We start from the raw sequence: 12168 nt of genomic DNA on the forward strand, positions 1-12168 counted from the left end.
ATTCTTCGCACTCGTTTAAGTTTATTATCAAGTTCCATGCGACCCATCGAAAGCTGCTGTCTTCATTATGGCTCGGTAATAAAACATTCATTCATTGAGAGATATTCATTTATTTCAAACATCGTAGAGTGAATTATCGAAAAACGCATCATTCATAAACTCAAACAACAAACAGTCTAAATAAATATCAATGAATATATTGGGTGTAATGAATGCATGCACTCCTCTAAATGAATATACATTTCACCACATAGATTTTGTTATCGAATATTATCGCAAATCATTAAGTAATTGAAAATGTACGAGTATAAACAAATGTTGAAATTCGATTACTACGTGTGTAGAAAATAAAACATCGTTCTCATGTTTACTGTATGCATACCTGCGTGAAAATAAACGCATCACATTGATAACAATTGGGATTGACATAGAAGCATTGATTCCTAGTTAAATTTGTTTGATAGCAGTCGATAAAAAAGCAAAAAACAATTAAAGGGAGAAAGCTATAGTGCGCAGCATCAAAGTATCAAAAGTGATTTCCAATATATCCACTAAAACCTCATTGTTAAATGTGTGAAATTATTGGGCCCTATTATAGAAATCGAGGCGACCAGAATTTTACTCGTTAGCTTTATTTCACTATTATAGAAATCGAGCAATTCGATAGAACCGAGCGAGTGATAGCTGTCGATGCAAGTGTCAGAACTTTTCGAGTTGTTTGGTTCACTTTTTGCATATCTTCAGAGAATTATTTTGTTTGGGTTTGCGTCCCTGATATTTTCCTTCGGGAAACATTTCAGAAACGCTTAAATATATGCAATTTTCAACACAAGTTCGTTTGTTTTAATCAGTATTTGTTTTACGGTGCGGCCAGAATGATCTATGCAAGGTAAGTGCTCAATCCAGCATTATTTATAATTTATCATGTTATAATTTACAATGCAGAACTTACTTCCAGCGCATATTCCAGTGGCTGAAAATGGGTGGACAGACAAATCACCACCAGTTTGAATGACTTGTTGAACCAATGAAAGCGAATATAAACATTGCTTGAGCTATTTGTGGATAGAATCAAATAGAATTCCGGTGGGAGGAATTCAGTGAGGAGCTTAATGCACTGAGACTATCAATGCGTATTGGTTCAGAATGGCAGAAAGTAAGAGTTTCTTCTACGATACATATAACTTCATAAATAAATTTTATCATATTCTTTGAATTACTATCAACCGAATTCCCAACCTGTAGTACGTGTTACTTTTGTCAGCAATTCCACAGATTGCTGTTGTGAAAATACATGAAAAGATTCATTTTCTAATAATTATATTTTTTGTGAAGCAAATTGTTCCATGATGTCGTTTTTATTACACATCCATGCATGCATTACGCCTATTAAGCTCCATTCGTGGAGGGAATATCAGTTTTCTCCAAAACATAACCATATTGACACTTTTGGAAATATAGATATTTATAATTTTTCATAGCAGGTGTCCCAAAAAAAAGATTTGGCATCCTTTCTATAGTGCTTTGTGAAATATTTCAAACTCGTTTCAAAATATTTCAACATCGCCACTGACATTCGAGCAGAGTAACGAATCGAGCTGTTTTCCTCGATTTCTTTAATTCCAGATTTTACTCGGTGTGATAGTGATAGTGATTGTATCGAATCCTCGATTCGATTTCTACAATAGGGCCCATTGTCAGATACAATTTTCATTCAAAATGTATTCACCTCGTGCAGAAAACTTGAAATGAAACACATTGATTAGTCTGTAGCTTATTAGCGTTTGGATAACAATAGATGAAATTTTGACTGAAACTAGCTAAGAGTTTAATGTTTACATTGCAATCACAGTGATCGTCGAGCATCGGAGCAATAGAGGAGATCCACCAAATCAGCTGACTTGGCTAAGGTCAACGCTAAGGCAAGGGAGATGTTGAGGTTGTTCAAACATCGGCCGAAAATTTAAATGGTGAAACATGCCGGTCTCCACGTCTACAGAGTTCAGGAGGCACTGAAACCGAACAAAATCGAAACACGGTGGTCGAAAACCAAGCCAGGAAGTCGAAAGTGACTGACGAAACAGAGGTGCGTCGTGATGGACACGGAGACTTACATCAAGGCGCACTCAAAGCAGTTGTCGGGAAAAGAGTTTTCCTTTGCCACCTCACAGGTGGCCTTTATAAGAAGGTAAGGACGAAGAAAGTCGGACAAATCCGCCAAAATGTTCTTGGACAGGCCATCTGTGGATGCAACAAGATCAGCCAGCCGTAAATGACGACGGGTAATATCAAGGCTATCAAGACGCGTCCCTCCAGAAGCGCGTACTGCTGATCCTGCGACTACACGCGGTCGGTGTCGAACAACTGCAGAGATGATTAGTGCAGCAAAATATTAAATCATTCATTTGAATTTGAACGAACGATAACCATCGGTCAAGCTCCACCACGCTTCCAAAGGGTGTCCCACATCAAAATACATCACGGAAAAAAACCACTGTAGAAAATTACCCATTGAGTATTTTCTCTTGAAAATTTTGGTAGAAGTAGTTTAGAGTGCATTGTTCACACCAGGGTTTCTCAAAGTGGTCGATGTCGGTTTACTAGGGGTCCACATAAACGAAAGACGTTTTTCGGAGTTACGTGAACCAACTGGATTAATAACTATTAACTACACTTAATTTTGCGTCTACTAATTGATGAGAAAATGATGTCAAGTTGACTCACTTAACCAACCCTAAAGTATTAGAATTGGTAAGTATATGATGTGAATAAGATAAATTTTTTTTTCGTATTTGACTATGGGGGTCGATGATATCACTTCATTCTGATAAAGTGGTCTCGTGCCCAAAACAGTTTGAGAATCCCTGGTTTACACTGCATTTTCATCGCAGTCAGTTTCTCGAAAATTGGAAAAAATGACGTCACCCGAAAAGCAATGCCGCGAATTGTTTTTTGCGCAAGCACCTGGATATTCTCAACTCTCTCATCGGAACATCGGAAAACAACTTGAAATTATGCATGATTGAACGTTACTACGAAACTCTGAGCATTGAGCGAAAAGAGAGATGCGATCAGAATGAAGCTTTAGCTTGAGTTTGGGTAGACTGTACATTTCGTAGTTGCTCTCCGTGATTGACCTGAACCAGCGAAATTACACAAAGAACACACTGAATGGCGCTTGGGAGCAGCAATCCATTCTCATTGTACAAGTTTCGGTGATTCAGACTAAGAATAGTCAATAATGACGCCGGCCACGTCCTTACAGTCACCAGGGGGAAGGGAAAGAATGTTAGTATGATATTCGCTGCCCGAATGCCAGAAGGGTCGCCTCTATAGCGTGGTTCCTTAGCGAATATCATGGAAGGAATAGCTGTTAGTGAGAAGAAGTAAGAATCAGGATTCACACCGAAAAGTATGAAGTATGAAGCACACTTTTTGAGAAAAGCGGCCAGAATGGATGTTCTACTAGTGATCAGGAAGGTGTCGTGGAAGCGTTTGAGCGGAATCCCAATGCTTCGGTCAGGGATGTGGCCAAAAAGTTGAGCCTGTCCAAAGACCCTACGATCGTCTGGCCGGATCTAGCTTCGTGCCACTATTAAGTCAACAGGGTCACTTTTAAATACAAGAACATAAACCTCCCAACGCACCGAAACGGAGGCCTATCACAATTTATGGGTGAAATTCAAAACTATATGTTATATGCTTCGGAATGTCAGAAATATACACCGTTTTGTTGTAAAATTCGTTGCCATTCGAAAGGTAGCTTGCATTTTCGCATTTATAAAAGAAAAAGTGTAAAATATACCGAATTTCCTGTGAAATGTCACCTTCAACGAGCTTAAACCTGAAATTGTATGATCGATAATACGAGATATTGATCACTAAAGTCAGCTACCGAGAAAATAATAGATTACTTTTTCCCCAACCTAATATTTTATTGTCGGATAATTTGAAAAGGATCGATCAACTAGCAAAATTTCTACAGCGTTTTTCCCGTGATGCAACTCGATGTGGGACACCCTTTATTCATCACAAACATCACAGGCTCATGAGCTGATGTTTGTTTCATTCATACAGATTTTTTTTCATCCTTCGTTCCATTCGATTGAACCACCACACCTTCATGCAAGCCGCTTGTCATACTGTTTTTTGAGATCTACTTTTGTCCCTATCAATTAATGTAGTGACCAAGATACATTCGACATCCGACGATTTGTCGTGATAATTTGGTTTGCTTACAGAAAGAAACCCGCGAGTACGAACACAACACTCATTCAATCAATAATTGAATCAATACAAACAAATGATTACGAATTTAACGGTAGTCCTACGTCAACCTTGCGGTTATTTCATTGATATAACCTACCCATTGTTTTTTTTAGCCCGATACTCATGTTTTAACGTCACACACTCACAGCAGTACGAGAAGTGTAAGAGAGGAAGAAACAAAACAATTCACTCTTCAAAATTACCGTTTCTCTCACACTTGCTGCTTAGATTTAAGTTAAAAATTTGCGAATAATATTCGTCGAAATCAGCAAAAAATGGGACATAATCAATATTCCAAAAACAAATAAAAATTTATAGAAGGAATTTCGTTGGAAATTACAGTCATTGTGCGTTTTTTTCAGTATATGTCAAAAAGTTGAAGCGTAAACAACATAGTTTTTTGTCACTTCGAATATGTCAAATTTCGTACCAACAAGAGTGTTTTTGCGGAAGGTGTTACTTCCTTACTTCAATATGAAGAAAAAAGCTGCGGAAAGTCATCGCATTTTGGTGGAAGATTATGGTGACCATGCTCCAACTGAGCGAACGTGTCAGACGTGGTTTGCACGATTTAAAAGTGGCAATTTTGACTTGGAAGACGAAGAACGTTCCCGACCGTCAAAAAAGTTTGAAGATGAAGAATTGGGATTACTCGATCAAGATCCGTCACAAACGCATTATTTAGTATTGCCTCAGTGGAATCGCACTTCCAGACATCGTTCTAGTCATAGTTCTAAAATGTAAACCAACCAGCACCAAACAAGTGTTCAGCATAGCATGCATACAGAGCTATACATTGATGGCTCGAAGCGACTAAATATATAAACACTTATAATCATTTTGCGCTATTCTCAAAAGAAACGTTTACTGTTACCATTAATGGTATCGAAAAAAGTTACATTACTATCTCATGCTGCGCTTTCATTGCTCGTCGATAAGTTGTTTGTTGCTGATGGCACGGGTAGGAAATATCACTAATGAGCAGTACAAATGTGTGGGAAAATGTAAATGCTTCTAGTTTTCATCAATTCAAACCATTTACACATCAGGAGATTGTAATGTATAGCATATCGCACGAATCCTAAGGAATTTCCGGTTCTTTTGGTATGTAAAACGCCAAAATCCGTTCGCGGCAAAAATAGTTATAAACGTTAACTTTATTTCATAAAAACGCGACCTGTTTTCTAATTTGGCACCCTTAATCAAAGGTGACGTAGTCCTACGTCAATATGTCTGTTTTTATTTTTAATATGTTATGTAAAAAATTAACACCTTTCCAAAATTGAGAGGAAAAGCAAGTTATTTAAAACACCTTTCATTTGTTGATAAGAGATCGAAAATCGACCCAGCGGTTATAAAATTACGAACTTGAAAAAATGAGCACTATCAGTAAAAAACCATTCATTCAAACCATTCAAACCTCTCTAATTCAGGGAGGTGCGCTCTGAGGGTCAAAATTATCGAAAATCAATTAGGATTACGTCTTTCGGGAACATGTTGGGGTACAAATTGAAAATCGAAAATCGAGCGCATCGTGAAAATTGTCCAATTTCAAATGCTTATTGCTCAGTCATTTCACGGTGGATTGATGAGATTTTTGCGTCAATCAATTTCGTCACTCCATAACAATTTTTTACATTGAATAAAATAATATATATCATGAAACTAACTATCGAACAATTGAAAAATCTCAACCCATATCCCAACGGAAATACCTACTTCTGATTGGTCGAAATTGACGACACATGCGGCGGGTCCCTAACAGAGACATCAAAACCAAGCTGTCTGGCGGAAATCGGCATTGCAGATACATGAAAGTAGGGGGAGCTTTTTTTCCCACCGACATGTATTCCCTAACAGAGATTTCAAATCCTAGGTGTCTGGGGGAAAGCAGCATGTAAATACCTTCGATATTTTAAATAACGACGCGCACAAATGGATAGTGTTCATTGTAACTAGCGTGGGCATTGCTTATTTTTTCTCAACTAGATAAACGATGAGTAGCATGTGTTGCGCTGAAAATACTGCAAATCTTTCTCGTATCGACCCTTACATTATCAATGATATCATCTAACTTAATATGATATCGATTTCATCACCATTATCCACAGTATGCATAACCTGTATGCATTATCAAACTCAAAATTTTCGAAGATTATCAATGACACTGGTTCAATCGCGTGTTGAAACCATCGTGAATATACAAAGCCCTAACTTTCTTACCATATACTGACGACATTTAATGGTTGCAATGAATCTAAAAAGAAATAAAATGAATAATCACCACCGAATCTTGCTTTTCAGTGCGTCAAATAAACAAACACCATCACTTTTGTGGTTCTGAGATCTAATGTAGATGTCGCATGAGCTGATTGAGCTTTGCATAAATTCGTCAATTCGATGCTTTTCGTACTGTACGCTCAAGTACTATGTGAACTATGAACGTGTGTTTTTCTCTTCTGGAAATTTCGTTCATGAGATCCAATTAAGATCAGAAGACGACGAAGTTAATATTATTTGTGTCCCTAACAAACAAACTAAGTAGCAAAAACATTTTCTTGTAAACTAATTATTATCAATAAAAGCCGTTTCTTCAAAAAAATGGTTTATTCCAAAGTATTTTTTTACCGGTAATTTACGTTTTGATTTTATATAGTGCATTTTTACATTAAAAATATGTGAAAAAAAAATTATTTTTTAGGACGATTAGTTATCGTCAGTCAACAATTTATTGTAATATGAATCATTATGAAATTTCCAACAGTTAGTATGTTAAATTAGAATTGATGCACTTCTAAATTTCCATACATTTTTGTAGACCACAAGGCGTTTCAAGAACTTATGGTCGTATGTGACTTGATGTTCAAGATATTCAAAGATGTCCCTGTTCAAAGATATTCGAAATCAACATGCAACAAAGTTACGGCGTAATACTACGTCAATAATGCGGTCATGTTACAAACAACCTTCCAACCAGAAACTGATCAAAAAAAAAATCCGCAAGGTATATATTTCCATTATAGAGATTAATTTATATTAGGAAAAATTATCTCAAATTATCTCAATAACGGAAATATACAGGGTTTTCCATTTCGGGCTTCCGAAAGTATACAGCCCTGCTCTGACAACCGTTTAACATAGCTGTCAACCAGAGCGTCATATCGTTAGTTGATTGTCTGCCATTTTACAATATGGATCGTTTTAGCATCGCACAACGTGTTAATTTTGTTAAATTAGACTATAAAAATGATGAAAAACCGGCAAATGTTTTTCGAGCATTACGGACGGATTTTGGTCGTCATGGACGACGTACAGAGCACACAATCGCTAATGTAGTGCGTAAATTCGAACAAACTGGATCCGTAGCGGATATTGTGAAACTTGTGCATCATCGTAATGTGCGTTCGGCCGAAAATATTGCTGCTGTTGCTGCCAGTGTGGAGGATGACCCGAATGTTTCGATTCCACGGCGTGCTCAGCAATTGGGCTTGTCAAACACATCATTGTGGCGAATTTTGCATTTGGACTTGCACCTACATCCATATAAAGTCCAGCTGGTACAAAAATTAGAGCGTGGTGACAATGGAATGCGTCGGGCATACGTCGATTGGGTGAACGAACAACAGCAGCAAAATGCAGAATTTTCGCATCAAATTTTCTTCAGCGATGAGGCACATTTCGAGCTCGGTGGCTATGTGAACACCCAAAATCTCCGTATATGGGGCTCAGAAAATCCACACGTGATTGTTGAGAGGCCATTGCATCCGCCAAAAGTCACTGTTTGGTGCGCATTATGGTCTGGTGGAGTCATCGGGCCGTATTTCTTTGAAAATGAGGACGGCGAGACGGTAACTGTGAATGGTGAGCGCTATGGCCGCATGTTAACCGATTTTTTTGCCACAAATTGAAGATATGGATACGGATGACATGTGTTTTCAGCAGGACGGCGCCACGTGCCACACAACACGACCGAACATGGCCATATTGCGAACGAAATTTGAGGGACGCATAATTTCGCGTTTTGGTGATGCCAATTGGCCGTCCAGATCATGCGATTTGAACCCGCTAGACTTTTTTTGTGGGGTTATGCGAAAGACCGTGTCTATGCCAACTCTCCGCAAGCTCTTGAACATTTGAAAGACAACATTCGTGAAGTTATGACCGAGATACCGCCCCATATGTGCCAAAAAGTCATCGAAAATTACCTGTTCCGGAACAAGGTGTGTGAGGAAGCCCTAGGTGGACATTTGAATGATGTTGTATTTCACACATAATGGCATAAACCAAACATTAATTTGAAATAAAAGTTTCATCGAAATTCGAATTCTAAGTGTGTTTTACTTCAATTTATTTTCGGAATTTAAAGTGGGAAAACCCTGTACAGGCAAACCTGTTTTTGTGCGGGGAATAGGGACCGCACAAAAAAGTCGCATAAAAAATCGTGCAAAACTTCCCCAGCAGCTTTAAAAATCGTGTTCGGTACACATTTTGAAAAAAACTTTTTTATGTGCGGTAGATAGGAACCGCAAAAAAAAAAGGTTCCCCCAAGAAAATAACTCAAATCCACGCCGTTCACCGTTCAATTTCCTTGTGTTTCCCTGCTTTGCGATGGGACACTTTGTCTCTTCGGTTGCTCGTGGCTGTTTTGTGCTTTTAGTTGCATGTCGAAACGTGTTGCTGTTAGAAATCATGTCATGCAAAAACTTAGAAAAACATAGAGCATTTGATCAGAGGAGGGGAATGATTTCAGAGGTGGATAATGAGACGCAAATATGCTTTTTTCGCACTGAAATGCATAAAAACCATCGAAAAAAACTAAATGGACGATAACTTCGTCAAATATGCTTCTTTTCATACACCGCACAAAAAAAATCGCACAAAAAAACCGCACAAGAACAGAAATCGCACAAAAAACAGGTTTTACTGTGTAGCTTCCTGAATTCTTGATTTTCTTCTTAAATGGCACTATCGTTCCTGAAGGAACTTCGCCGTCTCAATTATTACTTAGTTGAGATTTCTATGCCAAAGAATACACCTTGAATGCATTCTGAAAGGCAAGCTCTAGAATACGCGTGCATACGTCACAGTGCAAGTCGGAGGCAATTATCTGGACGAAAAATTCCCTCGACCAGAATGGGAATCGAACCCAAACCCTCGGCATGTTAGGTATGACGCTAACCACTCGACAACGGAAGCACCTGAAGTTTTAATGTGTCATGAAAAAAGTCTCAGCTATCCAAAAATCGTATGAAAGGCTAGGGTCTATTGGATCCTAGCCACCTAAAAAACCATTGAATCAAAAATTTCCAATGTTTTCGCCTGAAAGTGAACTTAACAACCAAAATGAAATTTAAATTGCGATGGCTAATATTTCGAATTAGAATAATATGTCACAGAGTAGCCAGGATCCAGGAAAGTAGATAGATCCAGCTAAATTGAATGCAGCCGCCATGATTTTGATCCCAACATCTCAAACGTCAGAATTAGAGGTAGTGGGGGCAAATTGGTCATGGGGGGCAAAGTGGTCACCTGCTTGTTCGGTAGTATAACTATTGACTATAGATGCCGTATTGATAGTAACCTTATATTTGAAGAATTTAATGACTTTTGAGTCACCCTGTAGAGCTGTCGCATGTCAAAATATAAATAAAAACAGAAATTGTTCTCTCGATAGCCATTCGGCCGTAGTTCTATGCGCATGGTATCTAAGGAATTTCTCGTGAAATTTAGTTTATTCTATCTGATATATTGGACAAACCATCAGTTTGGATGACTGCTCACATATTCTAGGAGAGGTGAACAGATATTTTGTTTAATTTCAGCGATTAATTAGCATAGAAATTACTTTGAAATTTGGGGGCAAAGTGGTCATAGGTGAATAACGACTTACAATGTTCTGTTTACTAAAGCTGATATACCGTCTTACATTCTGCTCTTGAGGAGGACTCCAACTAAACCAAGTCTCATTATGCGGAATGTTATGGGTTTCTTACTACGTTTTTATAAGCATGAGAAAATTTTGTAAATAGGCCAAGCTTATTTCATACATGTACCCACTATATCAAATATGATTTGAACAAATTTGCACGAAAGGAACGCATAAATCTATCCCATTTAGCTTAATATGCGCGAGTGACCACTTTGCCCCCACTAGCTGACCATTTAATCTCCAAGCATAAATAATGTTCGATTTTTCACCTATGTACACCATGTACACCATGAAAAGTGTACTATTTTGAATTTTATAATAAAAGCCGCTAGGTATCTTGAACAACAATCAGTTGAACTATAATATTCTCCGAGAAACGGGAATTGGAGCGGTATGTGGACGCTGGAAATGGGCATATTCCTTAGGGTGACCACTATGGCCCCAGTTCCCCTATTTGTTTTCTTCAAAAGAGTGATCCGCGTTGACGGCATTGAGCTTCGTTCACAAGTTAAGGGGAGCGTCGAAGAGTAGCTTATTTTCAGTCGGAATGAACACGTTTTCAAAATTAAAATTATGAATGAAAATTAACTTTTCCATTTCAAATTATTATTCTATTTAAATGAAAAACATTTTTGTTTGCAGATGGTGAAAAAGTCTCATAGGAAAATTGTTTATAAAGACAACTTTATATTATAGTGAAAAAAATCAATAACAATGTTGGAATTGTATAGCCATATGTTTGAATGGAAGTCAGAAATACGTGTTTCGAGTAAGTAAATAACATGATGTCAAAATTTTCATTCAAATTGAAAATTTAAAAACCGGCTTCATATCTTCTAATCTGATAGAGATTACACTAACGAGTTTGGGCCCAAATTATGGCCCTTATCTAAAGTCATCACCAGACGTCGACACCTTACCACTGTCATCGCGAATTACCAGATTACCACCATCTGACATATCGTGATGTCGATGATGAACTTTTTCGGCAGAGTGATAGTGAGATAGGCGGTGACGATAGGTAGAGTGAGATAGCGATAATCGTGTCGTACACCTGGAGAAAATATTTAACCAATATTTTTTGAAAAGGCATCGGTGTTAGGTTTTGATGCAATTACTGGAACTTTTTTCACTGTTCATTAATTGTATCTTCATCTTGAATACTCGTAGATCCTGATTTTAGTGATACTCTTGAAATTAGATTATTTTAAAAAAAAAGCTGTGTCGTGGTTCTTTAGCGTGGTGCACAAATTACGCAACGCTAAAAATCAGGATTTTGATAGGTAGGAAACAGGTGGTAAAGTCGTATCCCTGGTGTCGGTGATTAGCACTAAATGTGGCAGAAATATACTGACGTAAAATTAGCGAAATTAAAAAATATCATTAATAATTTATAATCAACAACTAACTTTAAACCGAATTACCTTCAGATTAACGTTTTCAGAATTTAAAACCAAAAAAAATGTTAAAATGTTACCCAAATCGAACGAATATTCGTTGACTATCGTTGTGAATATAAAATATTGCGTGGAACAAATAGATATAGGAAAATAACGAAACATAAGTAAACGGTTATTGGTAATATTGGTTAATAGTTCTCATCGATTCGAATACTCGGTAAGTACCACAATAATGGTTAAACTGTAGAATCAATCATCGCTGAACGGCTTCTAAAATATGCAACGATTGTATCGAACGAAACAGTGCTGGAACTGATACAAGAAAAACGACACGATAACCTATAAATGTATTTCCCCACCCACAGTTATTCGAATCTCGTACAAGCCAGAGAATGGGATGGGACGAGCATTTTAATAATTAAATACGCTACAATCGAAGACCGAATTTGCAATGCAAATTGATTCGTTTGCGCAGAAGGACGGACCGAATTCAATAACCCTTCCATTATGGAAGCTAAAATAAAAGCTTTCATCGGGGATTCAGCATTCCATCCCGGTCCCTTTGTTTCG

General features: G+C 37.6%; 1 protein-coding gene and 1 long non-coding RNA gene across 2 annotated transcripts in view; both read right to left on the minus strand.

Moving 5' to 3' along the window:
* LOC129775141 (metallo-beta-lactamase domain-containing protein 1) overlaps positions 1–12168 on the minus strand; it is a 249371-nt gene that overhangs the window by 64870 nt on the left and 172333 nt on the right. The window lies entirely within an intron of this gene.
* The window catches only part of LOC129775142 (uncharacterized), a 31112-nt gene that overhangs the window by 18102 nt on the left and 842 nt on the right, over positions 1–12168 (minus strand). The window lies entirely within an intron of this gene.

The sequence above is a fragment of the Toxorhynchites rutilus genome, chromosome 3 (genome assembly GCF_029784135.1).
Source record: "Toxorhynchites rutilus septentrionalis strain SRP chromosome 3, ASM2978413v1, whole genome shotgun sequence".
NCBI lineage: Eukaryota > Metazoa > Arthropoda > Insecta > Diptera > Culicidae > Toxorhynchites > Toxorhynchites rutilus.